Below are 13,846 nucleotides of genomic sequence, written 5' to 3' on the forward strand. Positions count from 1 at the left end.
GCTGCTAATGACTGAGCAAAGGGGATAAACATGATGGCATGCTGAAAGGATTCAATGTGCACAGTGTGTCTGCCTAGCAGATGCCCCAAAATATAGGGAATGGACATTTTTGATGATGTAGAGAAAGAGGTATGATTCAAAGTAAGGCAGTAGGAAGAGGATTTGACTGAGTTCCAAGCAGTAATTGGATGTCCCATCAGGCTCAGTCACACATTATCCAGAAGAGGAATTATGAGCTACTTACTCAAGGATAAACAGAGAAAGAGTAGTAGTGATCCAGAAGACTGATCCCCTTGCCTGAAAACAGAGGCACCATTCTCAGCAAGTGCATATCTGTAGTCAAAAACCCTTTGTGTGAGCTTGACCAGAGTAATACAAAGTACAGCTGTGTACATATAGATAGATATAGATATAGTTCACTTTCACTGCACCTATTGCAGTGAGAGGCTGAACCTGTATCGCTAAAGCCAGGTATCAGACCAAACCTACAGCTTTGGTCAACGATGAACAACATCAACAGGCCCGTGAGGCACCATGGACATAGTCTGACAGATTCTGCTTTTGTGGTAGTCATAGCCAGTTTTGCTTAACTCTAAGCCCTTGGCAGCAGTTTGCCTGGGAGTCTAACATAAGCATCCCTCTTGAAAAATGAAGCCAATGAATACATATTGTCCTCAGTCTATTAGCAGTCTTAGAGGAGAACATGAATTAGAAATTCTGTGGAGAAAGTTTTGAAGGTCCTAGATTATTTTACAAGTACTTTTTCTCAAAGTTTATATCTTCAATTACTGACTTTCAGTGAAACAAACATGAATCTCTGCATTGCTTCAGAATACGTTTTTTGTTTTTAAAGTTGGGATCTGCCAAGGAACACTAAGGAAATATCAAAACTTGTTGAACAAATTTAACTTTGTAGAGGAAACAGGAGCAGTATAAGATTGGTCAAGATAATAGCAGTACTGACTTCATTTCTGCAGCTGGGGTTTTGGACTGTGAAATCTCTCCCAGCTTTCCTGAATCATATCATTAGAGACAAAGTGATCTGTTTAGACTTAGGTGATCCAGCTAGGAAACAGTGAAAAGAACTCAAGCTAAACTACACAAAGAAAAATATGAAATTTTCAAACTGTGTTTAATGTAGCTGTGGCCTACAAGATTTTTGCATGACTAACAAACCAGTACTCTGGTCCATTCTGTAAGACCAGTTAAATTGTGGGACCTATTAATGCATCCCTGTGCTGGAAGAACATACAGGTTTGGAAATCCTTCTCTTACGTGATGCCACATCAGAGACAATAGAGTACTTTACCATCAGCAGCAGCCCTCCCTAGCTTCTCACATAGCAGCTTGCCAGGCCATTGTCTCCACACCACTACAGAGCTGCCTCTAACTACCATCCCTGAATGTGTTTAAAAACCATCTGGATATGGAGCTCAGGGACATGATTTAGCGGAGGGTTGTTAGGGTAGTATGGTTAGGTTGTGGTTGGACTCGATGATCTTTAAGGTCTTTTCCAACCTGAGCAATTCTATGATTCTACCTGCCCTAGGGCCAGGATCCTTGGCTCAGCTCTACTTCAGAATCCTAAACCAAAAGGCCTCTTGGCAGCAGAGGTGGCTCATCCATTTGCAGGGCAGGGGCAGGTGTGCACATAGACCTCAGCATGAAGCCACTGGAGACTTTCTAAAATAAAAATAGCATCAAGTTCTCTAGAAACCTATTAAGAATTGCATGCTAGCACTCTGTAAAAAGCCTAATCTTTCAGCATTTAAATCCTATGTACAGAGCTGTGGTTTAACTGGGCAAGCAGCTAAGCACCAAGAAGCCTTTCACTCACTCCTCCACCACTCCCAATGGGATGGGGGAAGAGAATTAAAAAAAAAGATGGGGAAGAACTCATAGGTTGAGATAAAAGCTATTTGCTAACACAGAAAAGGAAGAGAGATATAACAGCAATGATAATTATATATATATATATATATGCACACAAAACAAGTGATGCACAAGACAATTGCTCACTACTTGCCAACCAATGCTCAAGCAGTCCCCAAGCAGCAACTAACCTCTCAGCCAACTTCTCTCCATTGTATAGGGTTTTTATTCACATGATGCCAGCTGTCCTTGTTCTGTCTCCTTGCAGTTCATTGTGGCACAGAACCCAATCCTCCTCCCTCCCCCTTCCCCCCCTGTCAGGATGGTATGAGAAGCTGTGAAACTGAAATGTCCTTGGCTCCATACAGCACTGATCGGCAATGACTAAAAGATCAGTGTGTTATAAACACTGTTTTTCTCCTAAAGCCAAAACATAACATCATACCAGACACTCTGAAGAAAATCACTTGTTTCCCAGCTGAAACCAGGAGATTGCAGGAACCACTATGCTATAGATACTAGAAGTTAGAGCACATTTTAAAAGCTCGGTATGTGTGATATAACCGTACATTACAGCAGAGTTTATATAGCAAGTACCAGCATTGATAAGCTAATATTGTAGTGAGAAAGCTAATCATGTCCTGCCAATCATACACTTTCAAGGCACTTCTCTAAAACACCACGCCACAGTAGAAAAATGCTTTAAAGGAAACAAACTATTCCCACCAGAAGAAGATGCGTCATCCCAAAAGATAACTGGTGGCTGATTAAAAGGTCAGATTAAGCAGGATTGCACATGCAAACTACCTTTCTCTCCTAGATTTTATACCATAGATCTGAAGAAATAACAGGAAAAGGAAACAAGCTACAGCTGACTATTTAAATTCATCATTAGGAATTCAAACAATCAAGTTATATGTCTACTTTTATAGCTATCCTATCTTTATAGATATGAACTGTTTTTTATTCAGCTAAACTTTCCCACATGTGAAATGCTTTATATCAACTACTATACAGCGATGATGTTTGCTTTGAAATAGCCTGAGCAAACTCCATACTGGGGCTCTTCTATGCAGACATTTTATCTTTAATGGTGTCAAGCTTTTGTAGCAAATAATGATGAGGTCTACTTAAGATACAAGTTATCATTGAAAACTTTAAATTTAAACCAGTTGAAACCTATATAGTTGAACGACGTATGTTTATTTTATATTGAAGAATTCAAGATGGGAGTGGTGGAAGAGACCCTACCTTGTATAGACTACAAAATTACTGCATGTTGCTCTAATTTTGTTTATTTTCATGCACTACTCATGATACCCAGTTTCTTTAAAACACAATGTGGAACAAGACCTCACCTCCTCTGCTATAGAGAACTTATTCCTATGCCTACTACACGGTGTTCTTCCCATCTTTACAGCACAGAGAGACTGTACTGCTACAAGTTTCTTGGTATAGAGGACAGCTCCACAACGTAATCTAGATTTTTAGAGAATGCTCTTCTACTGAGCAAGAGGCTGGCAAACATCAGAGCACATTGGAAACCGCTCGTTTTCTTCATATAATCACCAATGTTGGAAAAGACCTCCAAGATCATCTACAGCCCAACCGTCCACCTACCATCAACACAACTCCACTAAACCATGTTCCTTAGTACCACATCTAGACATTTCCCCTCCAGGGACAGTGACTCCATGCTACCTCCCTGGGCAGCCTACTCCAGCACCCGACCACTCTTTCAGAGAAGAATTTTTTCCTAATATCCAACCTGAATCTTCCCTGGTGCAACTTGAGGCCATTCCCTATCATGCTATCGCTAGTTATGTGGAAGAAGAGGCCAACCCCCACCTTGCTACAACTTCCTTTCAGGTCACTGTAGGAAGCCATGAAGTCTCCCGTCATCCTCCTCTTCTCCAGACTGAACAATCCCAGTTCCCTCAGCTGCTCCCCATAAGACTTGTGTTCCAGACCCTTCACAGCTTTGTTGCCCTTCTCTGGACACACACCAGGGCCTTGATGTCTTTCCTGCAGTGAGGTGTCCAGTACTGAACACAGTACTCGAGGTGCAGCCTCACCAGGGCTGAGTACAGAGGGACAATTACTTCCCTGTTCCTGCTGGCAACAGTAGTTCTGATACAAGCCAGGATGCCATTGGCCTTCTTGGCCACGTGGGCACACTGCTGGCTCACATTTAGCTGAGCATCAACCAACATCCCCAGGTCAGTTTCTTCCACACAGTCTTCTGGCCGCTCTGCCCTTAGTCTGCAGCATTGCCTGGAGTTGTGGTCAAAGTGCAGGATCCAGCACTTGGCTATGTTGAACCTCATCCCATGGGCCTCAGCCCAGCTATCCAGCCTGTCCAGATCCTTCTGAAGCTCCTTCCTACCCCCAGGCAGGTCAACACTTCCTCCCAGCTTGGTGTCACCTGCAAACTTACTGAGGGTGCACTCAATCCCCTCATCCAGGTCATCAATAAAGATATTAAAAAGTACAGGCCCAATTCTTGTTCCTTTCTTAACAGTTCTGAGCACACTGTTAACCTGATTTTCCTGCATCTAATTCTCAGCTGGATGAATGCAAAAGTTTGCATGTTATACTGGCTTCCTCCTTGACAGTATTCTCCATTGTTCTAATGGAGAACGCATTCCTTCAAACTGCAGCTCACATAAAGGTCTTTGAAGGGATTTGGGATGGTGTTGCATGCTACTAACAAATAGTTACGAGTAGTGTAAATTAATAGTAATGACCCCACGTTACAACAGGAATTGATTCATTACTGAATTACACCAGAGACTTCCTAGAAAGTTTGTAAACAACATTAATACATTGCTAACCACGTAAAGTACTTCTACTACAGGCCCAGATAATTTCTAACACAGCCAACTGCAGCACTAAAGTAACTTCGGACACAAAATGCCAATGTCACCACATGTTCTAAGTGTGAATGCATCCTAAGGTTCCTAGTGATAGTTAGGTCACTAAAACCACTTGCCTGGGGGAAATGTTCCCCCTTTAAGTGAGCTGGGCATTTTCAGTCAGACTTCAAAGAGTTTTTGCTTTCAATTAGCAATACTGCAATACTTACATGGATAGCTTTCTGTGTCATAGAATATTTTGCAGTTGTCCATTACAGATGGTACGAACTCCTCCAGGCTGTTCTCCGTGTGGTGGGGAACCTCCACAGAAGAGAGCAGCCAATAACCTGATTCCAATCTTGCATTGTAGACAGTGCAGAAGTCTAAATTAATCTCCTACTGTAGAGCAAGCTTCAGAAAACTCCCACGTATCTGTTGTGCATAGTTCCTGGTAGAATTAGTCTGAGCACAGCATCCTTGCTTAACATACTTTGTATGTTTCCACTTCTGTTTCCTGAAGCACATACTTAATTCTTATCTCCCTTGGATGCTCTGGGGACAACTCTTGGAACAGCTCCTAAAGCTGGTGCGTCACTGCTAATATTGCTTATTTTCTTTTCATAGGTGTGGAGACAGCCACAGGGGATCCATAGTTCTATGTCTGTCTCCAGCACTGCCTCTTTTGCATGTGTAGCTTGTGTTGCCAAAAATGATGGCAAGAGACCAATTCCACTCCAGTACCAGCCAATAAACAGATAATTTCATACTCACTGCCAGCCTGAACTAGCCAGAAGCTTTTGTCAGTCCTCCTAGCTCTGTTAGAAATGCCCCTCCTTTTTTTTTTTTTTTAATACAAGAAAAAAAGACTTTATAGTTAGTTTCCCCTGATTATACAGGAAAGCTGCTACTTTAAAGTACAGAAGTTAAATCTGCTCACTTACACCCAGCTCATTTCATGGAAGTCCAGCTCAACAGAAGTGTTTTGCAGAGGCTAATTTTCAAGATCTGAGTTCTGCTGGGCATTAGCTGAGAACTCTGGATAACCAAGGGCAGAAGGGGGAAAATCATTAGCCTTTCATGGGCTAGAAAGTATTTACAGTCTTGAGAACTTCTAGAATAAAAGATACTTCCAGAAACAACAACATAAGCCTACAGAGATTTTACTGAACTTCAAATGCAGCAATCACATGTGAGGCTTTGATCTTTAATGGGAGGTAATGTCAACAAGGAGAGCCTTCCTTAAATGGAAGATAGCACTGCTATACAACTGCACAGCCTCAAACTACAGCTCAAGCCATGCTGGGAGTTGGCATTAATCCAGAAAGACCTCTTCCTCTCCCAGGAGAAAGGGTTTTGCAGCAGCTACTGTTGTTACACATCCTGAGGCTATAATAGCACAGCCTTAGGGGGGGGTACACACAGCCCAGCAATTCCTTTATTCACTGTTGTGCAACAAGGTTCACATCTATAAAGGGGTTCAGAAAAAAACACATTCAGACTCCTCCTCTGAAAAGCAGCATGAGCTACTTGCAACACCCATCCATAGAACTATACTAAGGCTTACTCTGTTGAATAATGTTCCAGATGTGAATCCTCATCAGTTTACACCAACAGCTTTTTCCCTCATGTTTCCCCACCCCCCTTACTCTCTAGCCTTTTAACTAACAAGCAGGTTGGCTGGCCATTTATTACAGGCTAGCAATTTATCACCTGGCTTCCACCCTCAATTCATTAGCATACACCTAAGGAAGCACCAGGAGTCCCTTTGAAAGGTCAGTCTTTTGGATAAGAGGCTTCCTGAGACAAATAACATTTAGGAGGGACAGCTGGAGCTGTTGAATGAAAAAACATCAATTCATGCCATTTAGGAAAAATCACAATCCCAGGAAGTGTTTTATGCATGTACCTTATTGTTTTCTGATAAAGACTTATTTTATTTAAACTTCTTTTTTTCTTTCTTTCCTTTTTCTTTTTTTTTTTTTTTACATAAGCTGAACTCAGTTGTCATTTTCCCAAAATCAACAGATATTTTGGTCTACAGTTTAGATCAGCTCTCTTTACATACAACCCTTATGACACCTTCTTTTCTCATAAGGTAAGAAATCTGTAGCTGTAGCTAATATGAAAAAAATACTGGGACTACAGCTCAGAGTTTTTAAGCAGTCTTTTATCTGTCTGAAAAACAAAATTCATCAGGCCTAGAACATTTTAGTGTTGATTCATAGGTCATGCACAACGTGTGCATGCCTGGGTGCACGCTGCTGCCACAAGACTCATGACAAACCCTAGAAAAGTTTGCTAAGTGATATTGCAGTTTCTAAGCAACGTTAACGGAGTCTTGGCTCTGGCAGCAGGCACACTCCTCATTCCCACGTTGTCTTTCTCCATTCCCTGTCCCTCTGCCTTGAGCACAACTTTCAGATATGCAAGGGATGCTGGACAGCGTGTACCCTACTGCAAACTGAAACAGCTGCTGAACATGAGAAGTAGTTTCCCCATTCTTCCTCTGGATATTTTGTGGTTCTCTACCCAAGTGCCTGCTGCCCCACAGATTATTTCAGCTGAAACCTGTGTCCCTCTTCATTTGTTTTGGCTTCCTTCCCTTCCTATAGACTTGACAATAAAATGTAACCATACAACACCCCCATATAGTGGGCTGCATCCAAAGAAGCATGGCCAACAGGTCAAGGGAGGCAATCCTGCCCCTCTAGTCTGCACTGGTGAGACCTCACCTGGAGTCCCGCATCCAGATGTGGCATCCGCAGTACAGGAGAGACATAAACCTTTGGAGCACATTTAGAAGATGGCCACAAAAATGATCCAAGGGATGGAACATCTCCCTACAAGGACAGGCAGAGACAGCTGGGGCTGTCCAATCTGGATAGCAGCCTTTCAGTATCTACATGAGGGCTATAACATAGAAGGAGACAGACTCTTTAGCAGAGTCTGCTGTGATAGGATAGGGGAAATTGTTTCAAACTAAAAGAGGGGAGATTTAGACTGGATATAAGGAAGAAGTTTTTTAGAACAAGGGTTGTGAGGTACTGGAACAAATCTACCAGAGAGGTTCTGATGACCCATCCCTGGAGTCAATTAGGTCAGGCTGGACAGGGCTCTGAGCAACCTGATGTAGCTGTAGATGACCCTTTTCATTGCAGCGGAGTTGGACTAGATGACCCTCCAACTCAAACAATTCTGTGATTCTATGATCCTATGAATACATGTAACCTGGCTTATTGGTTATAGTAGCAACAAAATCAACTAATTATTAGTAGCTCTCCTTTTCTGAAAGGAGGAAATCAAAATGCCAAGTCCAGATAAGAAATGGTTATCCACAGAAGATTTTTGGGTCTATCTTGTCACCTGAGGTGCCCTCTTAAAGCTATAGAAATTGTGAAGTCTTTGAAGCAGATTCAGTGTGCCATCTGCATATGTTTGCAGCTGGCTTACTGTTAGCATGGCCAGAGCAGATAATTGGTTTTGTGGATCTGACCTAAGTTTCTTGATACTAGCCTTCATTCTTGGAAGTTACCTCTGTACACTTTCCAGCCCCCATCTGGTTGCTTATAGGACCCCTTCTTGCATATTCCTGAAGAATGCCATGCTACAAAATTGCAGAGGGGGAAATTGTTTATTGAGAGGGCAGTGAGGCACTGGCACAGCTGCCCAGAGAAGATGTGGTCTCCCATCCCTGGAGGTGCTCAAGGCCAGGTTGGATGGGCCCTGGGCAGCTGAGCTGCTGGGGGGCAGCCCTGCCCATGGCACAGGGTGGGGCTGGGTGGGCTTTGAGGTCCTCTCCAACCCCATCCATTCCATGGTTCTATGATACTCCCAAAAAACCCACTTTCTTCAGAAAGCTGACAGGACAGATTGCCCAAGCTGTACTTCCCATCTACCCTAGAAAGTCATCAGCAGCTTTGAGTGAGCATGGGGCAGAGATGAGCTGAGGTGCCACCAGAGGCAGAAGGCCGGTCTTCCTTGGGCACAGCTGCAGGCCTGCTGCTGCAGCCGGTCACTTTGATGCCCTGCCGTACCTCACTTGGCCCCCATCCTCTGAGGCATTTCTGTGCCTAATTTTAACTAAATGAAGGGGAGGTAGCTGTCTAAATTCTGCTTGCTCTTAGTCATCCGACAAGCCTTAACTCCCCCAGGCATCCTTGTTTAAGGACAAGCATGATATAGCATTCAGGGCAGTAGGTAAGGTGGGATGCTGTCAGCTCATCTTTTTTAAAAGCTCCGCAAAAATATTCAGAGTATTCAGCCACCCACACTGGCTGAAATCATGAGTTTCTCCCACGCTATGTAGCCTTCAGATGTGTTTAAATAGAAGAACTCCTTTTACCTGAAGATAGTGTTGTTGCTCGTTCCTCAGATGAAAAGCACTCATGTCTGAGCTCTGCTCTGTACAGCAGGAAGAAACATGTCAGGGAAGCATCTGGCAATGTTGAGGAGAACAAGTTATAAAGGTCCTAGGTCTGAATCCACCCTTCCTTCAGCTCTACATCTATGACATTTAGATATGCTCAGTGGCGTTTATGGCACTGTAGGTCCCAGTGGCGTTAATGTCCAGAAATATTATTAATATTTCCCATGTCTAATTATTAAATAGCAGCTGACATTTCTGAAATTCAAAGATAATTAAAGTACTGTTTTCAGATTTGTGCCTTCTTCTTAGGCAGGCTGGTGAAAGCAGTTTTCTTACTTCTATATTTCATAGTAGCCCATTTCCTGACAGTTTCATATTTGAAATCCTATACTGCAGCCTTTGTGTTAAGATACTGCTTACACATTTAAACTATTAAATCTGGTAAAATTTAGGAAAGGAAAATAGAATGGGTCTGATATTGGCTTTTACTCAGGCTATTAGCCCCACAGAATGGGGCTGTTCCTGCTTATCTAGGCTTTGACTAAGTCTGTCCCCATGAAATCTAAGGTCTGAAACACATTTGACCTCCCATCTTAAATATCACAATCTCCTATAAAAGGCAGAACCAAAGCAGAAACTCATTCTAAAAACAAAAATAATAATGCAAATATTTCATGTTAATTAATATGTATATCACATTCATCAGAATCTGATTGTTTTGGAAAGCTGTTCTCCAATGCTTAACACATCCCCAGGAGCACCCACAGAAGGCAGGCAGGGGAGGCTGCTCCACCAGTGCCAGTGTCTGTAACACTGCATATTAGAAGTTTAGATGAAAAAGAATTTCCTGAGTAATTCGAGTGTAGTGCAAATGAAGTTAGCAGTTTAGATACATTTACAAAAACAAGACTGGTGATTACAAAGCCGAAATGAGTTTGCACTGTGTTTACATCTGTTTCCTGGAAGGCAGAATGTAATCAGAGGAAGAAAAAAAAAAGAAAAAAAAAGAAACAGCTTTTAAGATTTTCTTTTTTGTTTGGGGGGTTTTGCTGTTGGTGGCTGTTTTATTGTTGCAGGAGAATTTGGAAGATTTCTATTCTTTTCTGTGGTGGGATTTAATGAGACAGCTGGTGGTACCCCATGCTGGAACAACAGCTGGGAATGGTCATGTAATATTTCTGGAGAGTAAAACACAAGCCAGCAATCTGTGTCTATCAGCTATCAGTCACCTTCCTTTTAATTAGTTTCAGATATGGTCTCTAAATACAAAGTGAAATATCAGCAGTCCCACGCTCCAAAGTGAAGCTTCCTCAGACTACAGGTAGAACTTGATTGGTTTCATTACTTCTGTCCACTGGCCTTTGAAAACAGAGAAATTCCCAGTCATGTTCAAGGAGCTTTTTTCAGAACACTTATCTAACAGCTGTACCCTTAATGTGGTGTGTGTTTAAAACCTTGCAGTAAAAGCCCTTACACCCACAACTAAATCCTACTTTACTCAGGATCATTCTCACCAAAGTACAATTAGCTGCAGTTATAAGGAAAGTATTCATCTAGCCCTAGGCAGTTGTGGTTTCCATGTACACTCAGGGGATTTAATTCAGTTCTTCTGTCTGTCTTTGAACCCACATAAAACTTTAGCACCCACAGCATCCTTTGGCAAGAAGATCCGCAGGTCAGCTGTCTGGGATGATGTTCTGTTTGGAGCCCAGCATTAGCTTCATCTGATGCCTCCCACCCTGTACTGGAAGAGAGAGGAAAATGAATTTCTACTCATTCTCTTCATGCCTTCTAGATTTTGTAATCTGATCATCTCTTCCTCCATTATTTCTTTTCCAGACTAAAAACTTCTAGCTTAGCCATTCTTCATTATTCTGATAGGACAAGAGGGAATGGTCTTCAGTTGCAAGAGGGGAGGTTCAGGTTGGATATTAGGGAAAATTTCTCCTCAGAAAGTGGTGAGACATTGGAACAGGCTGCCCATGGAGGTGGTGGAGTCACCGTCCCTGGGGATGTTCAAGAACTGTGTGAATGTGGCACTGAGGGATGTGGTCAGTGGTCATGGTGTGATGGGCTGATGGTTGGACTAGATGGTCTTAGTGGTCTTTTCCAATCCTAATGAATCTGATTCTGTGATTCATATGGAGACATTCTGTACTTGCACTTGTTCTTGCCTTTCTCTGAACCTTTTCCAGCTGCCCTGTATATTTCTTGTGATGAGGGGATAAGGACCTTGTAATGTCAGTAGAACAGAATAGCTCATACCTTACATCTGAAATTCATTGCAGTACCCCTATTTGGGCTCAAAACACCTGTCAGCACGGTGACCGGCAGGCTGTAGGATGAAGTTCAAGAGCCTGAGCAGCAGGGTTACAGTGATCGGAGCCTCCAAAATAACTATTACAGCAGCAAACTCAGACGGATCTTCATATCTCATCCTCTTCTGGAGCTGGCACACATGAGAGGTGGCAATAGGGTGCAGGCTTTCTTCAGCCAAAGAGCAGGCAAGGCTCTTGGGAGCCAAGTTTCCCAGTTCTTCCATTAAAAGGCAACTCACACCTGCCAGTGGATGAAAATGAAGAAGGAAGAACTTATTCCTTAGGATCCCTGCCTAAAGTTATTCATGCAGAGAGATAAATTTTAATCAATAGCTTTCAACACGTAACACTGAGAGCAAGCACGCCTTTCACATAATCAACATGCACAGCTTATGGGAAGGCCATTCAGACAATATATCTCTTTGATTTAATGGCAGATGTGAATACGCTAAGTCTGGTGGGCTTGAACAAGTATGCTGGAATCTTTGCACATGTGACTTAGGGTTGGTCTGTATCTGCTTGCCTAAAGAGCAGTAGCTGAAGATGCGGGAGCGTAGGCTGTCAGTCAGCAAAACAGTGGGTATCTTTAACCCAGACAACCTCAGAAGTTCTATTTAAAGCTGTGTACGTTGAAGCAACCTGAAATCTTTAATGGCCTTGAGAGAAGCACTCTGGGGGGCTTTGCTTTGTGCTTTTCATTGCACTTCACTGATATGCTTACTTTGTGTATATTTTTTTCAGCAGTGAACAGATGGCCCCCTGCTGCTCACCACAAATGTGTTATTATTACTTCAACCAAAATCTCCTTTAGAAGAAAGCAAGGCAATGTTTGTTTTACTTCCAGATAACCTTGAAAAAGGCAAAACCACAATAATACAGTTAAAACAAAACAGAACAAAACAAAAAAGAGGAACAAAGAGGAATGTAGAAAAAAAAGTAGAAAAATAAAGTAAAATGAAGAAGAAAAAAAGGAAAGGGAAGGGAATGGAAAAACAAAACAAAACAAAACAAAACAAAGAGAACAAAGAAAGAGAAAAAAAGAAAAGAGCAAAAAGACAGTGACCCAACAAGTTCAAAGCCTCTGAATATACACCTTCAGATATCTGCTTGAAAAACATACTAAAAATTACAAAACTGTGATCGCTCGTTCTTCATTTACTGCAATGTCAAGCTGGTCAGCTTGAATCATTCAGATTCAAGGTAATTATTTCTTAGTAGATGCTAACACCCTGTCTGCCCTTAGTATAATGGTCAAATTGGTAAAACAAGACTGATCACCCACTCCCCTAAATCCAAGGTATTCTGGATTGTGTCAGCTGAGAGTCCATTTCCTTTGGGTTATTGCTGTTCCTAAGACTTAAGGGTAATAGAAACCTATTCAAACAATAGCAGTCTCAATTAAAAGTGTGTGATATACACTATTCAGACTCCAAGGTTAGAAAAACACGTTTTGAAAGCACAGCTCTATTATTATTATTTACTATTATAGAGTATTAGCCAAGGCAAATATTATTGTCCTCCAAAAAATCTGAAAATCCCAGTAGGGTGGCACACAGCTGACATTCCTAGCTGTTTGCTGTCTTGTATGGAACTCCATGTGATCCACAGCTAAAGGGCTGACACACTTGCTACTGAAGCACCGCGGTCACCTCAGAGAAATACACGTCCTACCCAGAGTATTTCAAAATGCAAAGGCAAGAAGAAGAAGTGGGAGGAGGTAATTTACTTCAGATTATTGATATTTATGTGATGTTACTGTGACTTGTTAAACTCATTCTGTATTAAAGTCTTTGCATAATATTGGTAACAAGGCCATATTAAATATGGCAGGGCAACCTCGCCATTGTTTTATGTAGAAGAATAAAAAAAAATAGGACTTGCATTAGCACCTACAGTGTTGCATTTCTGCTGTAAAACCTACTTTTTGCTGCTCCAAAGCCAAGAAGGCTTTATTTCTGATCTTTCAGGAAAACCACAGAGATAGTAGCTGTATGAGGAAGGGAAATGAGGACTGAACCCATAAAGCCTTCACTGTTTTCATCACACACATATGTTCCTTCTTCTTCAGCCAGAGTCTGGTGGGCTGCCAGGAGCCATGAAATCTGTAAGCCTGGGTGCGTGATGAAACAACTGAGAAAGGAAAGGAAGCTGTAGTGATTCCTGCTTGAGTTAAGAAACATATAATCATGAGCTTTCCAGCAGGTCCTCTGCCTTCTCTATTGGTGGCTAAGCACTCCGCCACATAGCCCTGATCTTTTCAAACCTGAGCCCTCACAGTGCTTGAATCTGTTTCCACGTCTGTGTCTTGGAGGCAATCATAAAGTGAACACAAAACCAGAGATTCAACAAGTGCATGAAGCCCAGTAATGAGATTTTCCCTAGTAATGTGATTTGGCTCTTTCATGATGAGCAGATTTCATGCCTCCATCCCACCC

At 42.1% G+C, this 13,846-nt stretch overlaps 1 protein-coding gene across 49 annotated transcripts in view; it reads right to left on the reverse strand.

Annotated features, from left to right (window-relative positions):
* MOG (myelin oligodendrocyte glycoprotein) overlaps positions 1–13,846 on the reverse strand; it is a 136,738-nt gene that overhangs the window by 61,038 nt on the left and 61,854 nt on the right. For 30 of the 49 annotated variants that reach the window (XM_046938028.1, XM_046938020.1, XM_046938029.1 and 27 more), the window contains 3 exons: positions 11,359–11,652; positions 10,742–10,837; positions 9,070–9,128 (listed from right to left, as the gene is read on the reverse strand). The gene's annotated coding sequence lies outside the window, so the exon portion shown is untranslated. Of the gene's footprint in view, positions 1–9,069; positions 9,163–10,607; positions 10,838–11,358; positions 11,653–13,846 lie in introns of all 49 variants that reach the window. The other 19 variants (XM_046938025.1, XM_046938021.1, XM_046938010.1 and 16 more) reach the window with 11 other exon arrangements.

This window comes from Gallus gallus, chromosome 2 (genome assembly GCF_016699485.2).
Source record: "Gallus gallus isolate bGalGal1 chromosome 2, bGalGal1.mat.broiler.GRCg7b, whole genome shotgun sequence".
In the NCBI taxonomy this organism is placed as follows: Eukaryota; Metazoa; Chordata; class Aves; order Galliformes; family Phasianidae; genus Gallus; species Gallus gallus.